Source organism: Nyctereutes procyonoides, unplaced genomic scaffold (assembly GCF_905146905.1).
Source record: "Nyctereutes procyonoides isolate TBG_1078 unplaced genomic scaffold, NYPRO_anot_genome, whole genome shotgun sequence".
In the NCBI taxonomy this organism is placed as follows: Eukaryota; Metazoa; Chordata; class Mammalia; order Carnivora; family Canidae; genus Nyctereutes; species Nyctereutes procyonoides.
The window spans coordinates 47,064,611-47,082,163 of record NW_026575052.1 but is presented as its reverse complement, the minus strand read 5'-3'; the positions used below and the strand labels follow the sequence as shown (position 1 = coordinate 47,082,163).

The window sequence follows — 17,553 nt, the reverse complement described above, 5'->3', positions numbered from 1 at the left end:
GAACATTAAAAAATTTCAGCAATGCTCAAAGAAATGCTGATCTTCTGAAAGGATTTTATTTAATGGATTTTTTAAAAATTAAGAGTTTTGGAAACTTGCCAAATGTGTGTTTAAAATTCCACTTACAAGTTTGGCTGCCTAGTGAGTTTGAGTGGTGAAACTTTTGTCTTTTCTTAGGATAAAGGCTTTAACCTTAGATTCTTGGATCCTTGGACTCACCAGTTAGAGATCTTGATGGAACTGCAATTCTGGCTCAAATGTAGGGCCCATTTACCACCCTGGCTTCCCCTTCCTAACAAATGCTGTCCCACATCACTTCCCTAAGTGCCCTTCCTGGGTGGTTTCTCCTCTCTCCCTCTGCTTTTGGAAGCTACACTTTAGAAAAAACTCAAGAGAAAAGGTTTCGACAAACATTGGTCTGTTTGGTTGGCAAAGCAGGGATGGGAATTTGTGCAGAGCTTTTCTCGGGCAAGTTTCTCTTCACTTCCTGCCAAAGAAGTTCTCATGCTGTGCCTCGAATGGAGGAAGATAATAGATTGCATGACCATTCCTTCCTTCCTACATTTACCCTCAAGAAATGCAACATGTATTTGCAGCAGGAGAAAAACACATTAGAAGTAAGCTCACATTCATCATTGACTTCCAACTTTTAGATAGGCCAACACAGTGAGATGGGGGCCTACTGATGTTAGCAGCAGGCATGAAATCAAAGCTTCCTAAGGACTAATGAGCAATGTTTGCAGATTAGAAGTAGAAATACTTCTCTATTTTTACTGAGGTTGGAGGACTATGGTTAATGCCATGGCAAAGGAGGTTTCATTAGATTTTGAAGCAGTTCTAATTGTTTTAAGTGATACTACATGCTTATTTTTCCTCAATCCCATATCATCTCCATAACTTTTTTAGGGTGTCTGAACCAAGCTGTGGTGCTTCCCTCTCAAATATCCACAGGTCTCTTTGTAGATGCTTTGACCTGAATTGGCAAGCAGGAGAAGGGTCTTAAATGACATCTCATTTGATTGAGTTACAGTGATATAAAGAGACCTGGTAAAAACCAAAGGCTTGTGGCATGCTCAACTAGACAAGGTAAAGGTCAAGCAGTTTGAGACTGGTTATCTAGTATTTGAAGCCCTACAACCACTCCCAAAATCATTTGTAGGCTCAGACCTGCTGTTTGCAGGTCAACACAGTCAAAATTGTCTCACAAAACTGCTGGGTGTAGAACCCAACACTGTCCAGTGTAATGAGGCCCTGCAGTCATGGCCTACAAAATCTGTACCTTTAATAGTGATTGTGTGCTACATATGAATTATGATGGGGTTTAGCCAATTTCTTCTCTACTGAAACTCATGGCATTATTCATCAATGATTGGTATTGTTTCTACAACCATTGCTTTGACCATGTGGTATTAATACTCACAGGGATCTGGTAACTTACAACACAGTTGGAAATATATTTGTTGTCTGAATCTTGTGCCAGTTATACCAGTATGACTGATCTGTTGTTTACTAGACTCTACCTGAGGTCATCTCCCACTCTTGGTTCACCTCTCTGGCTTTGGGGTCTGTTGTCCTCTTTCTACAGTGCATGGAATATTTTCCTTCCTAGTTACATCATATTGCTCACATCCTTTTAAGATCTCCACAAGCTCTTGCATGAAGCTTTCCTGGAATCACTGAACCCATTTTTCAGGTCACAAATAATAGCCTCTGGTTCATTTTCCTGGGTAATGCACTTGTAAAAACTGTGATTTTATTATCTGGTATGGCACATCTCCTGTTACCCTGAAAGCCCTTGAAAACGGTCCTTAATAAATACTTGAGAAGCCTAGTAGGTCATCCAACTGGATCTTGGGGTAGATGGTGTTAAAGGCAATAGATGGTGTGAGCAGTTTCCCCTGGTAAAAATGTTATTTTAGTGCTGGCCTGGTTTACAGTTACTGACACATGGTAATAATAAAAAGCAGACCAATCTTTAGTTCATTTTATAATTGCTTAAATTCTCTACACTGAACCTCTTTTTTATATGCCACCCTTGCCAGACTGATCCCACCCCATCCTTGTGTGCCATTGTTCGAAGCAACTCCAAAATGACCAACTTCTATTCAAAACCAAAGCAATTCTGCAAGATCCTCCTTAATGAAGCACTTATTTTACCCCCTAGTCTAAGATTTCAAAGACCATAGGAAAAACAGCCAAACAGTGTGTACACAAGCAATTATAGTCATTCTTCCATGGACTTAAGACTGCAAAAGACAGTTGTATTGACTTTAATGCGCTAGCTTTTTCCTTCTGTGTTAATACAAGTGCCATAAAGAAACTAACCACTTTTCTATAAAATCTCAGACCTACCCTGAATATGGTAGTTTTGTCCACCCTACACTCAGCTCAATCTCTTTTGGAGATTGAGTAAAAGTTTTCAGAAAAACTTCAGTAAAACTTCTAACTCCTAACAAATGACTAAGCTGAGTAAAAATATGATTTTCTTTTTCTCTGGCAATGTTCCTGAGATCCAGGGCTCCACACATACAAAATCATGTCAAGTAGTTTACCTTCTTATTGATGAAAAAAATTTTTTAAAGATTGTTTATTAGGGACCCCCAGTGGCTCAGTGGTTGAGCATCTGCCTTTGGCTTAGGTCATGATCCCGGGGTCCTGGGATCGAGTCCCACATCGGGCTCCTTACATGGAGCCTGCTTCTCCCTCTACCTGTATCTCTGCCTCGCTCTGTGTCTCTCATGAATAAATAAATAAAATCTTAAATATATTTATTAAAGAGAAAGAGAGAGAATGCACATAAGCACGGGGCAGGGGAGGGGCAGAAGGAGAAGCAGACTCCCTGCTGAGCAGGGGGCCTGATGCAGGGCTCAGTCCCAGGGCCCCAGGATCATGACCCAAGCCGAAGGCAGACGCTCAACCGACTGAGCCACCCAGGCACCCTAAAAACTCTTTCAATGTTGTTTTACCTTGGTGTACTAGTTAGGAACATGTAAAAAGCATGTAAGTGTGTGCAGAGATGGAATACAGCAGGACTTTAGGGCCAGACCAGGAATGATGCACCTCATTTGTGCTCATCCTTTATACCACTCAGGGGTCAGCCTCAGCTGCACTCCACACCCAGCAGCAGTGGAGGCTGCAGAAGGCCTGGCCAGGAGGAACAAGAAAGTGATGTTGGTGACCAATTATTGTCTCTACTGTACCACCAGATGGTAAGAGCTGCCAAGTGGAGGCATGCTCAGTCCTGTGACTACCAAAACTCCTCTGCCCAATACAGTGCCTCATATTTGCCACCTGGATGCATGGTAAGCATTGTATGAACAAGTAAATGATTGGTCCTAGGATAAAATTCAAAGACCTTAGAGTTACCTCTAATATATGGGTTATTCTGCTAAAATCCAAGGGGAAGCTCAGCTTAGCCCATGAGTGCTGATAAATTTTTATCATTTGGTTGAGAACTTTAAAAGTCATGGATAGTTTTATAGCAATTCGCTTAAAAGTGGTTCAGCTTTAACTTCCTAAATAATTTACAACACACATATGCATTTGATTACATAAGCTGTTTGCTGAATAAATGTCAAGAGAAAAAAAAATTGGTTTCACGTGGTTTTCTGAGACCAAAGAGAGGGCAGGTAAACATTTACAATGAACAAACACAGTCTCAATTCAGTGTCTTGGTACGAGGGGCTCTGGAATAAATGGGGGAAAAAAATTCTCTGTGTTTTGAGTTTCCCTTGAAGGACCTTACTATTGCAGGTCATTCAGAAAGCCTAGCAACCAGTTTATAAGCTCTCATAAATCAATCTCTGCTAGGCAGTAACCCACATTGTGTTCAAATTGCATGCATTTCTACTTCTGCCAGAAAGGAATACCAATGTAGAAGCTGTGGAGATGTGGCTAATTCTTTCAGGTACAATGAGAGAACAATAATGACTAATGGGCTCCATTCTTAAGATCACAAGAGAACTGTAGATTAACAAGCAAAAAAAGTAATTATGCCAAAATAATAGGCATTAGAAAACCAGGGTACTGCACAGATGGTTTGCTCCCGCATGCCAAAGAAACTAATGAAGTCATTCTCCCCCACCCCATGCTTGAAGATAAAGAAATGAAACACATGCACATTATAAGAAAAATGAGGCAGTTGGGTCCCTTTTACTAAAGAGGATGGTTTTTTGTTTTGTTTTGTTTTTTGTTTTTGTTTTCCTCCCTAATGGACTGACAACAGGATAGGAAGGATAATACAGGTAAGTCATGGCACATCTGGTCACTGCTTGAACAAGATGTTTCTAACCCACTTAACTGGACACTACAGAATAAAGCATATAAAATCAACAGGCACTAAACACAAAGTACAAATAAATACGCAAACTACTGTAGTCATTCCACCTACGTGCAGAATTTGCCTGGATTCTCTTCAATGACCGCTGCAGTCTATTCCACCTCCACCTTCATGTTGGCACCCAGACTACCCAATTCCTAGTTGTGGGACAGCTGATCTGTGAGTTTACAGGTTAGTACCTATAAAGACGGAATAGGACATAACAACGTTAGGATGGAAACACTGCTCAGTGAGTCTCAGGCTGTAGGGGACACTGGAATCACCGGGAGAGTTCATTAAAATCTAAGTTTCTGACTTTCAGTGTGAGGTTTTGATTCAGTAGATCTGGGGTGGAGTTGGGGAATTTGCATTTTTAACAAGTTCCCAGGTAACGCTGATGCTGCTGATTCTAGAAGTGGGGCCCTGAGGCCAATGTATTAACTTAATAATCAAACACCTGATAGAAGAGCCTTCGTTTGTCTGGAATACAGAATAGATTTGTGCCTTTGAAAGGAAAGAGTTGTATCTAAACCATAGGTACTTCCATATTAGTACCTAGGGTACCTACATTTGTCTAAAATCTTTTTTTTTTTTTTTGGTGTATTTAAGGATTTTCTTTTAACATAATGAAATGCTAGTATAAACAACAGCACTAATTTGCAAGAGGGTTCACAACATATCACTAAAACCAAGTGAAACTGAGTATGTAATAGTTTTCAAATATAGATATTTATAAGCACAGGAAAAATCAAGTAAAATAAGTCATAAAATATGTATACTAAGCACACACCATTTTTCCTTTTTGCTGGAAAGTAACATAACTTTAGGAATACATTATCTAGAATACTAACCTCCCTTTCTCCCATTTCCTATAGAAAAAAAAGGGACCCATCCACTCCCCATATCCCTGCACCAGAAGTTTTCCAGAAGCTTCACCTCACATCTTCAGGAGCTCTCCTTCAGCAACATTGACTTTAGGTCAATAATGTGAGTTCCTCGTTGGCAGGATATCTTCAGCTAGTCCTTGGGAAGCTAGGCAATTTGCCACTTGTGCTAAGTTCAAGAAACAGGATTGAGATCATGAACCTCTCCAGGTGGGTCCCCTCAAACTTCTCATTCTGCCTGCATCCCAACAGGAAGTGGACGGAAATCGCCGAAGGCTAATTTAGAGTATAACTCTAAATTACCAGTTCGGGCTACATGCTGGCAGGCCGCCTACAGATAGTCCATCTTGGGTTAAATTAATCTGTGGCTGTATTTGGTGTGGCTGGAACAGTGGTTCAGGAAGACCTGGACAGGTGTGGCTCAGAAGGAACATGACCTCTGCGGCTTCCTTTTCTGCCAGACTTGTTACTCACTTCCCTCATTTATGTTACCTGCCCAGGCCCTCTGGATTGCTGAAATTGCAGCACCTGAAGAACCCACTCGTTGAACCAACAGGAAAACCCTGGCTTGAAAGAGTGAAGCAACTTCCCTAGAGACACGTTGGTAGCTAGTGCCATGTGCTAGTGCTTGAACAGAATTACAACCCATGGTTCAAGGATCCTGCTTGATGTTCTGCTGCTTTCCCACCTTTGGGGTCTCTGTAGTGTCAACAGAGAGCTTACACAAATGCCTGACCAGCACTGTCACTGATCTCGCTCTCTGAATTATCCTTAATGACAACAGTATCATAGTGGTCCACATCAGTGTATCAGATGACCACGTCTACTTGATCAGCAAGGGAACTTCCTCAGCTTGGTACCTTTCCCAACATGGTAACTTCCTCTGGAGTGTTGTGAAATGTATTGAGACTCCACTTCCTATTTTTAGGCAGGTGGGGGAGGAAAATATTATGTAAACAAGTCCAGGGTAAAAGAAATAACCTGAGTACCAGCCTTGAAGTAAATGGCAGAAATGGTACAGGTTTTCACAAAGGCATTCTTTAAAAAACAGAAGAAAAAAATGAAATTAGATTAAAAAGCTTAATGGAACAGTCTGAGTTTCAACACTACTGAAGTCAAGGGAGAGCGAGTCTCTTGACTCCCTTTGACACTCTCTCATTTGGCTGCCTGGGCTATTCTCCACATTCCTTTTTGTCTTCATTGTAGGGAGAGCATTCTCCTGGTCCAGTGTGACCTCCTGGTTCCAACTCTTGACTGCCGAGCAAAGGACAGAGGCAGAAGAACCAAAAGTAGTGATTCTCGAAATTAAGCACGCCAAACAATTACCTGGGGAATGTGCTGAAGATGGAGCTTCTGGTGGGTCTGAATTCCACACAGCCGAGCAGCATCCACAAATGCTTTTGATGCTGACGATACTTGAAAGACACTGGGAAAAATGTGTGTGCTTCACAGAAATATTTTTCAAACTTTCACGTGCCCACAAATCACTGTGAAAATGCAGTCTAATTACGTAGGTCTGGGGTGAGGTCTCACAAGGTCCTAGAACATGCTGGAACTACTCTTTGGGTCTCTAGGATTTAGAGCTGTGACGTCAGTCAGATTGCCTGGGTTCAAACTCAGATCTGTACTTTACTGGCTGTGAGTCTGGAAAAGCTTCTGAACCTCTCTCTGCCTCAATTTTCTCTTCCTCAAAGGGGTACAGTATTAGTACCCCATATCATCCCTATGATTCTTGTGAGGTTTCGGTGGGAGAATACACGTAAAACTCCTAGGTCCCAGGGAGGCTTACATGTCAGCTACTATTGTCATTTATGGATATTACACTTTAAACTCTGTGTTGGTTACATGGATACATCACTAAGAGGATTTAGAGAACACAGACTGGTGACTTGGTGTGGGCTAGCCTGGGTGACTCGTGTTCAAAGCCCCTTCCTCCCACTCCCTTCTTCCTGCCTTCTATACAAAAAGCACATCCTGAGTGTGCCAAATAGCCATTCTCTCCTCTCAAACCAGAGGTTCCAGGAGAACAGCCAACGAACTGGCAGTCTTAGTAGGAGTAGGAGAAAGAGAAACAAAACAAAATGAAAACCAACCCAAGTTCTGAGCTGAGCCCATTCAAACAGATCCTGAACTCCTTAAAGAAGTATCACGTCTTCCTGGAAAAACAAAACTCCAGAAGTTTCTGCTTAAAGAATACTGTACAGTCAGGAGTTCCAAATCACGCAGTTCTCTTCTGCTACCACCACCAATATTTCCCCTCCAACATCAGTAAAATGGGCTGGATTCCAGGTTGGCCAGTTAAGAGAAATACAGCCCGTAGCTTATCAACCCCCAGAGGTAAGGGTGATGAACGGAGGGAGCGAAGTTCAGAAAGTTTTACTTCTTGGATCTACGTATTGTGTAACGTTGAAGCAATGTGTCTGCCTCCTCTGGCTCAACCTGTAGGAGCGTGTCCGTGAAGGCTAAGCCCCAGCCAAGTTGAGTCTTATCTTATTTTAATCGATGATTCTTGAACCTTACTCTGCAGAAGCATCTTCAGGGAACAATTTTGAGCTTGCAGATACCCAGCCCACACTTCACAAGATGCAGAGGCAGTAGGTCTGATATGAGCACTAGATAATTTGTATTTTTTTTACTGGTGCACCCGTTAGTTCTGAAGCAGGTAGTCTACTGTCTGGAAAAAAAAGAAAAAGAAAAGAAAAGTTTGTTAAAGAGGAGGAAATAATGCTTAGATGTGGTGCTACTTTAACAGGAACAGCTGCCCAAACATTTGGTTGGTGTGAAGTGATCCAATTCGGATCCTTGGAATGACCCCAACAGAAGCCAGCATTTGCTGAGTGAGCAGTGACTGAGGCTAACCACGTCATGCTTAGGTTCCTCTGCGGAGCCCTGTTACCACCGTTATTCTCATGTAGGAGGATGAAGTTGGAGCTCAGAGGGTTTCAGAACCTTGCCCAAAGCTTTCCCATGAATTAGTGTCCAAGGTGGGACCTCAGTCTGTAACCTGATCCTGAGTCAGTCTTTTCTATTATGCTCTAAATCAGAGCTTCTCGAACTTTGGCAAACATCGGAATCCCATGGAAGGCCTGTTAGAACAGATTGCTGGGTCTCACCCTCATGGTTTCTGGTTTAAGTCTTGGGATGGGGCCTGAGAATTTGCATATCTTGTTTTCGGTTTTTTTTTTTTTTTTTTTTTTAGATTTTATTTATTTATTTGACAGAGAGAGAGCACGAGTGGGGGGGTGGGAAAGGCAGAGGGAGAGGGAGATGAGACTTTGACGCCAACTCCATGCTGAGCAGGGAGCCCTGCACAGGCTTCAATCTCATGACCCTGAGATCATGGCCTGAGGCAAAACCTAGAGTCAGATGCTTAACTGACTGAGCCCCCCAAGCGCCCAAAGTTTGCATTCCTAACAAGTTCCCAGCTTCTGCCATTGCTATTGGATTTTGAGAACCACGGTCCTAAAGGTAGCTCTATCTCTTTAGCTACTCACTGAGGACAATTTATAGAAGCTTGCTTTCTTTTTCCTTCAACCATCACGCCGCCGTTAAGTACGTGCCGAATGGCCAACAACGCTGCCACTCGGTTCTTAAGTGTCTTCAGGTGTTACCTCGACAAGGGTTTGAAGTTATAACAAGTCATCCTCTCCCCTCAAGCAGACAGGACAATTATCCTTTTGTGGTGGTTCTTTTACAAGGATTCTTCTGCTTTATCTTTTATTCCTTTGCATTAAAAATGCACCATGCTTCTCTTCCAACGAAGCAAAGGTGAGCAGTATGCCGCTCTAATCAGTCCTGGCCAATCGGGTACTAAGGAGATAATCCAGCCCCTCATTTCCTCCTTCCCTTTGCTTGGTCATGAAATTCCAATAGGGGTCTCCATAGGCCTTCCCTGTAGGTGAATGGCCCTGTGCTTGGCTCCTGGGGCTTCTTGGGGTTTGCTCACCTCAGGGGCACCCACCACCACTCCAGGCACTGGCGCAGACTTGTTTGCAAGGAGGGTATATTTCAGCTGCAGTTCCTTTTGTTCTTCCCAGGGAGTGGCATGTCTGGCCTGCTGATGTGTCGCCACGGGGAGCTGAAGGGACACCAGGCAGGGTCGAGCAGGTGCAATGACTGAAATCTGTAGCCAGTGCGATGGCTATTCTGTCAGTAGAGTTGATAAGCTCAGGGTCAGGAGTCTCCAGGGACTTTGTTCTCTGCTGGGGCTTTTGCATGTTGTATGGGTCTCTATGTCCAGCAATAGAGCCACATCTCTGGGGCCCCCTCTTTTGCAGAATTCAAACTGCAATTTGATTTGAGGATCTCATGACAGTAGTTCAACTGGCCTTCTTGCTGACTCTTCTCCAGCTCAAGAGGCCACTAACCTGGCCTCTTGGAGACTCTTCTACTGCTTTTTTGGGACTGGGTAACAGGTTGGTGGAGTGGAAGACCAGGGTGCAAACCCACAGAGTGAACCTGTCCAGTCTGAAGTCAGTGTTTCCGACTGTCAAAAGGAGACCTTAATATCTACTGCACTGATTTTTCTAATCTTTTTCTCTATGTAGAAACAACGTGGGGATCCCTGGGTGGCGCAGCGGTTTAGCGCCTGCCTTTGGCCCAGGGCGCGATCCTGGAGACCCGGGATCGAGTCCCACGTCGGGCTCCCGGTGCATGGAGCCTGCTTCTCCCTCTGCCTGTGTCTCTGCCTCTCTCTCTGTGTGTGTGTGACTATCATAAATAAATAAAAATTTAAAAAAAAAGTTTTATGTAGAAACAACGTTCAGAATGGTAACAAAATCTGACTTGACTCAGCGAAGTTCAGAGGGCACCTGAGTGGGACCCAGCTGAGCATGCAGGCTATTAATTTGGACCTGAGTTCACGCCTGTGCTCAGCTACTTACTGGGAGTACAACCTTTGGAGGTTACACAAAGTCCCTGATTTTTAGGTTTATTTCTTTCTTATGGAGTTGTTGTGAGCCTGAAATGATTATGGATTAAGCTGGTAGAACAAAAATACATAGTAAATATTCCATAAATGCTACTTCCATTGGTAACTATTTGGGGGATAAACACTGTAATATTTTGCATGTAATTTCAGGGCATTCACAAATTTCTCTGAAGATCATCTCTGGGTGCATGGACACTTGAGGCCCCTGGGCCCCAGCGATTCATGATATACAGTATATTCCGTGTATAATGCTCTTGATCCACCATTTGGTGGGTTGCTTTACAGTGTATTTTTTCTTCTATCCTCAGATAATGGGTTTGTGAACTTTCTGATGGCCTCCTATAACCAACTGAATGTAAAGCCCCAATGCTGCCTAGAAGCCTCTAAGTCTTGCAGATCTGTTCAAATTAAGCCTGAACTCCAGTGACATGGCCTATGCTGATGCTTGTCTTTTCCTATGACATCTTCCTCATTTTTCTCTTTGGTCTCTCTCTGGCCTCTGCTGACCCTTGCATCCTATCTATGTCTGTTGAGCTCTGTGACATCCAAGAGTAGAACTCTGTCCATTTATTGGTGTTCCCTTGAAATTTGCACTGAGCATTTTGGAACTTTGTTGAAGAGTCACACTGTGGAGTGCAAACTTTCACCTCCTTGGCCGCTCCATCCCGCTTCCCCTCTTACTCTCCAGCATATCAAAGAATCTCCTTCTTGGCTTTGTACACATGCAGTCTTAGGCCTGCCAGGGTGTCCCTTTCTATCCCACTCATCTATTGAGAATGGTTTTTCCCCCAAAAAACAAATACAGCTCCCTTCCTGAGAAGTTTGGTGAGAAAATTTCTCCCTCTTTGTATGAATTAATGTCACTTGTGACCTGGATGTCTTAGTCTATGTTCCCAGAGTTTGGGATAGTAGCCACTGCAGAGCAGCTGTTTACCTGTTGGATGAAAGGAAGGGAGAAAGGGAAGAAGGAGCAAGAGGAAGGAAGAAGGAACAAAAGAAATCCCCAAGCACGCTCTGGATCCAGACAGTGATTCCATGAGCCAGTTTGGCTATCACGGCCAAAGATAACTGTTTTATTATTGCTTATTAGTACCCTTTGTTTCTCTTCCATTCCTACTTTCTTGGCAATTTTTGCCCCAGCTAATTTCTAGCCCTCATGATAGAGTCACATGGTTTTCTTCCCTTTTTCCCCTGTGAAGTAAGAGAAGTTCAGACAACTCGCTCCCTAATGCCCCTGGCAGGTAATAGTTGACTCAGGGGGTTCCTCAAGAAGCCAGAAGCATGTTGGCTTTAATTTCCCTTTCTGAGATTCTCTTCCCTCTATTAACGCTACCTTTCCTCAGCCAGTGCAAGAATTAATTTATATGTCTCCTTTCTCCAGCATCATCATTTGTCCCTCCAACAGCTTGTTGGACTTTCTTTCTTCTTTCTTTTTTCTTTTTTGGAGTAGATGTTTCCTCAGTTCTTGTAAATTGAGCAAGGGGAAATTTTTTTCTTTTCTTTTTTTTTTTCTTTTCTTTTTTTTTTTTTTTTACCAGTTCCTCCTGGTGTGGCTTTTCTTTTTTCAGAATGAATTTATTGGGACCTGAAAGTGAGTCTGCTTTGATTCAGAGCCAGAAATGTGGGGAATCTTTATTGTTCTTGGAGACTTCTCCATAGGATTCTGGGAGAGATTAGGGTCGATTCTTATGGATTGAGTTACCATCTGTTGTATTGGGGGGCAGCCCAGATCACGCACGTGTTGTAAATTAAGCAGAAAAATGAGAAGGAGAAGACTGGAAGAAGCCATGGGCAACTCCCTGTTTTTTATAAGAAAGGAGCTTGCTTTCACCTCGACACAGCTACACTCTCTCTGCATCAGACCCAGGACATGGTACAAGAAAATCAAAGATGAATCTCTTGCTTGTAAAGTTAGACTAATGGATTCAGAGAGGTCAAAATGAATTGAGTGACCACACTGCTAAGCTGTTATTTAATCACGTGAATCAGATTTACATTTGCACAGTTTGTACGTTGTGTGAGTAGGGGGACAGAAAAGTTTCATTTCTGTTTATCAAGTCCTTAGCCGCATGCCTATCATGAGTTAGAAGTCAGAACCAATTCTGGAGTTTATTCAAACTGGTCAGTTGGTCATTTGAATATCCATAGGGCTGAGGATAGCACAGCAGCTGACTACTTGAAGAAGCAAAGAGCAAAGCCTTGAAAAATATTTGAAAGAGAATCCTCAAAACCTTTGGAATATACCGTGGGAGGATGCCTGGTTTATATCAACCTCTATTTCAGATGTTAAATGTTAAATGCAAAGAAGACCAGGTCGTTGACCCCAAGGGCACCATAGTCTGAATGGATAGAGAAGTGAGTGAGTCATTAAAAATATATGATGAAATGATAAGATTTTTAGCAGTTGAGGAATTAAGGTAAGTTTTCTTAGCAGACTAGCATTAAAATTACACTTGTATTAATTTGGAAAACACTTATGGTATAATGTTATATTGAAAAGCAGAATAATCATTGCATCTGTATATATGTATGTATACATGTGCATATATATATACACACAGATACACACACACACACACACATATATAATGTTTTTTTTTAAGTGTCACTATTTAAAATCCCTCAATATTTTCCCACTACCTTCAAGAAAAAACTGAACCCCCTCAGGCTGAAGCTCTTAAGATTCCCCATCACCTGGCCTTGCCACATACTTCTCCAAAACCATCTTCTACTGGTTTTCCAGAGCCCTTCCCCCACCCACATCATACCCCAGACTCCTCCAGAACCCTGAGAAAAATCCTGCTTCCCCATTAACAGCATTTCAGAGTAGGTACATATGAAACAATGTGACACAGAAGAGTCGAATTATATTTGCATTTTCTCCAATCAATGAAATAATAAAGTCTTCAGGGCTTTTTTCATCACTTCATCCCACCCTTGTCTTCTTCATTTACACTACTCTGGATTGAAAACATGCTTAAACTGTAAAAATATGAGACAAATACAAAGTACTGTAGAGAAAATTTATCTTTTTTTTTTTTTTTTTCCTAGAGCTTTGTCTCTCCCCAGCTTACACACAGCTAGAATTAGAAATAGACATACTTGCTCTCCTTGACTGGCTTCGAGATCAAAGACAAATGGGCCAGCTCTGAAGATCTGGATGAAGTTGTCACACATTTTAAGCCACACTGCATTATGCAAGCCTTTGCTCAGACAGGTGTGAATGTGGTGAGGGGAGCCATACCACAAACTGTAAAGAGAGCAGTAAGATGATCACTGATTGAGATGCGAAAATACAGATCTTGAGTTACAGATTCCACACGGGCTCTCCGGCCCCTCTGTTAGCTGTAACATGAATGTGTCACCAAGTAAAGCCACTCCTTTGTCTTTCATAATCACTTGAGCCCCCCCTAAACTGGGCTGTTTGGGCAGGATTGGCACTTGACACATCACACTGCTGAGCTTCTTGAAGCGAACACGGGAGAAACCATCATGCAACTGTCATTTTAACACTGGGAATTCAGTCAAAAACTGCAATGCCTGGTGATAAATCTAGAATGTGAGTCAGGGATGCTGATGTTCTCATCTCTCTACCACGAGCACCAAGCAGAGTATCCAATCTGAAAGAAATTCATCAGCCAGCAAGTCAGCCTCACAATTCCCTTTTCAGAAAAAATTGACGGGGTTGGGGGTGGGGGTGGGGGTTTGGGAATGAGCCTCCTTTGATTCAGAATAGAAATGTTAATGTGGGGATCTTTATTTCTTCAGAAGCCCTCTTCCTGGAATTCTAGGAGAGATTAGGGAGGATCCTCAGGGATGGCAGTGTGGTGCCAATGGAAAGGTTTACCCAAGTGGCACTACACATGTGGTAAAAGATAAGACAATTCGCTTTCCTGGATTCCCCTCAGGGACTCAGGAGTCTACTGCATAAACTTGGATGTTTATTCTAAGAACTGCTTGGGGATGAGGGGTAGGATTTGCAAGGGACATGTACAGTCACATTAGATGATCACCAAAAGGCCTTCTAAAAAGTGTGGTCCCATTTCTCTGCTGCCTCTCTGATCAATATATGCTGAACTGAGATTTAGAGAAACTTTATTTAAATTTATGCTAATCACCAGTCTTTCTGTGGAGCCTGTGATGAATCTCAACTGTGCCACAGAGCCCTCTGTGTGAGCCAGCCAGCTACCAGCAGTGTTGCCATACGCACTGAAGGGATTACTCTCATTTATTCATTCCTTGGCAGGGAAGCTGACCAATGAAAAATTCAAGAGTTAGAATAGCCTCAAAAAATTAGGTTTATGAATTTTCAAGTTCCCACTGACAGGAACTGGTTCGGGGTGGGGGGGTTACAGGAAGGAAGGACAGGGTGGAGAAGCCACATGTCTTAGGGAACCCAGCAAATGTCTTAATAAATCGATAAGAATCTTGTTCACTTAGCATTTTCAATGTTAGAAAGCAAATAGGATCAAAGCAGGGTCTAAGAACTGCATGTTCTTCCCTACTGAGAGAAAAGAGATTCCACAAACTGATGTACTCAGCCTTCACGACAGGTGCAGGGGAGCATTAAGATCGGGTTGGCCATTGGCTCAGAAGAGACTAGAAATGATTCAGCTGGTAAACATCAAAAGAGAATTGATTTCTCCTAAAGCGCCCTCTACAATATTATTTAATTTGTCTCTAAAAGGTTAGATCAACTTCGATAATATCCCACTGTCTTATGAATTCCTATTCATCCTTCAAAACCCTCCCTGGCCAGTATCACTGACCAAGAAAGGATGCACTAATTTCCCCCAGTTTAGGGCATCAATTGGTCTTTTCCACACACAAGTATTATCACTATTTTTAATAGTCAGTTGTCAGGTTGTTGTGCCCAAGATTGCGAATCTGAGAAACCACCAAGGAGCCGACACCGACACCGATGCAAACACACGAGGGTTTATTTACAAGCTCGAGCTTGTGTCCAAGTACACCCGACACAGCAGAGCTGGGACTTGGACCCCGAGGTGGGTTTCAGCTTAGTTTTTATGGGCTTCTCTAGGGGACCTCCAGAAGGGGGGGGAGGGAATTTCTCAGGTTCTGTTTACATTTTGATATGGGGCTTTCAAGGGCGTTGAGCTCTGTTCTTATTCTAATAGGGGCTTCCTGACCTTGGCTTGGGCTCTGTTCTCATTCTAATAGGGGCTTTCTAGGACGATAAGCTGCAAGCTGTTTTCTTCCTGTAACTGAAGTGAGGTAAAGTTCAGCTCTTATTCACAGGGGCCTGGGATGGCTGCACTTGTGATAACACTGAACTCAAAGTGGAGTGGTCTTAATTTTCTCTGCCTCCACAAGGTGTTCATCTGCAGGGCTGAACGGGAGCTCCCTGAGTGCAGACAGTGGCTTCATTTATCTCTGGGTCCCTGTTTCAATCTATGATGTGGCACTGTACATGGCATATACCTACTTAATAAAGGAACACACCGATCATAACTACAGTATTTATCCTGCAACTTCTGCTGGCCATGCATAAACACTCTGGCTTTCTTTCTGGCTGCAGGTCATGGGCTAGTTAGTTACTCTAAAGTAATTAAATTATTTCATGGTTGAGATCACTGAAATTGAACAATGCTCTCAAGGCTGTAGGACTTGTTAAATGACCCAGACATTTTTGGTAAGTTTGTGACAAACTTATTTGGTATGAAACCTGACCCAGGCTGACATGAGGCTATTTATAGTTTTTAATTATCCCATTTACTATGAATATTCATATGTTATACTATAAAATATTAGTGCATTTATTGTGTACTGCCTCTTTCTAAAATAAGAAACATTCAAAATTCTCTATTACGTCTTGCCTCAAGGATTTCAGAAAAGGCACTAAGTCCTTGTACAGTATGATTTCATCAAGAGAACCCATATCATACAGTAAGTGTCCTTTTGCTGGTAGTGCTTGTTTCAGTAAAGCAGCATCAACTGTCATGTTAAGTTGGTGTTAGCCACTCAGCTTTTATTGTTTGTGTTATTTTGTTTTCATTTGTCAATGTATTGTGGGTGTAAATCTGTTAGAAGTCATATACATTTTACTGTTAATTTCTAATTTTATACTTATAATATTCAGGTACTACAGTAGTAAAAAAAATTAAGGAAATCAGTGAAAAAACTGTTTAGCTAAAATTAACTTTAAAAAAAAACCCTTACATGTCCCTAAGAGGACAGTATAAGTGATTTTGTGAGTGTATACATATATATGTATATATAGCACTAGTTGTATACATAAATACATAAGCTGTGCTGTTATAATGATGGGCATTATACACATTTAGATTAGTTTTCCTCTTCTTTTGACAACCCTACATATTCAGAGTCCCAGAAATAACTGATGTTTTCACTCCACCTTGTCCATTTTCTCCTTGTGCAGAGGCCATGCTAATCTCGTCTGTGTCGTTTCAATTTTAGTATGTGTTGTTGAAGGGAGCACACAACTTGTCCTTTTTCTGATTCCACCTCCATATCTTCAGGGACCACACATACACAGAAGTTTCAGAGGAACAAATGGAATCAGCCAGCTGATATGGAATGATGAAGGTAGAGGCGTAGTCAGAACACTTGAATATTTACTCTCAGAAGGATGGAAATTTAACAATAGCATTTGTGACATTCAAGATGGCAGTTACACGCAGGGCCCAAATAGATAAAATAAATAGATGAGGTAGGTGGGCTATAAGAAAGAAAACTGTGCAGGGTGATGGGGGATGGCAAATTGAAACTTTCCAGTATCAGAGTGAAAACAGGCAGTGATGGGGCTATGGTAGGGAAGCAGCCAGTTGTGAGAATTTGAACTTGAACACCAGCTAATTGTCGATATAATTTGGGATTATAGGTGCAATTTTTTATATTTTTTTATCTTTTAAGGGGGGTGGTGGAGAGAAAACCAGAATTCTCCTGACTATCTATATGGGCAACTAATTCAATGAAAAAAAATAGTGTGGATCAAGTAAAATACATCTGTGGGCCAGATTTGGTCTTCAGACCATCACTTTGCATCCTGTGACTTAGAATCTGATGGCATCATTAGCATCCTGAACAAACTTGTCACACATGGTCCCCTATTCCTAACCCTGGATAAAAGGAGATGGAAACTTTTCTTGTGGTAAATCATATTATTTTCATCTGAGGTGATAGCTTTGGCTGTGGCCCAAGGGTTCATTCTGGAAAAGAGACATCTCTTTCTGCCCTTTTTGTGGCTAATGGTATTTGAAACTAAACTGGATTGGAGACACTGAAATAGATACTCAAGTTCCAATCTCACAGCCTTATAGACTCTTCCTTTCAAAGTGGATCCTAAATTGAAATTCATCCTTTTTCCATTCCCTTAATCCAGACTTCTCAGAGTTGATACAAGATGCTGAATATCCAATGTTGAATGTCTCACTGGGTCA

At 42.1% G+C, this 17,553-nt stretch overlaps 1 non-coding gene across 1 annotated transcript; it reads right to left on the bottom strand.

The window, feature by feature from the left end:
- Positions 1 to 16,485: 16,485 nt before the first annotated feature.
- LOC129514294 (U6 spliceosomal RNA) lies at positions 16,486 to 16,592 on the bottom strand. Its single transcript, XR_008665372.1, has one exon. It is a non-coding gene; the product is annotated as a U6 spliceosomal RNA (small nuclear RNA).
- Between the last annotated feature and the right edge of the window lie 961 nt (positions 16,593 to 17,553).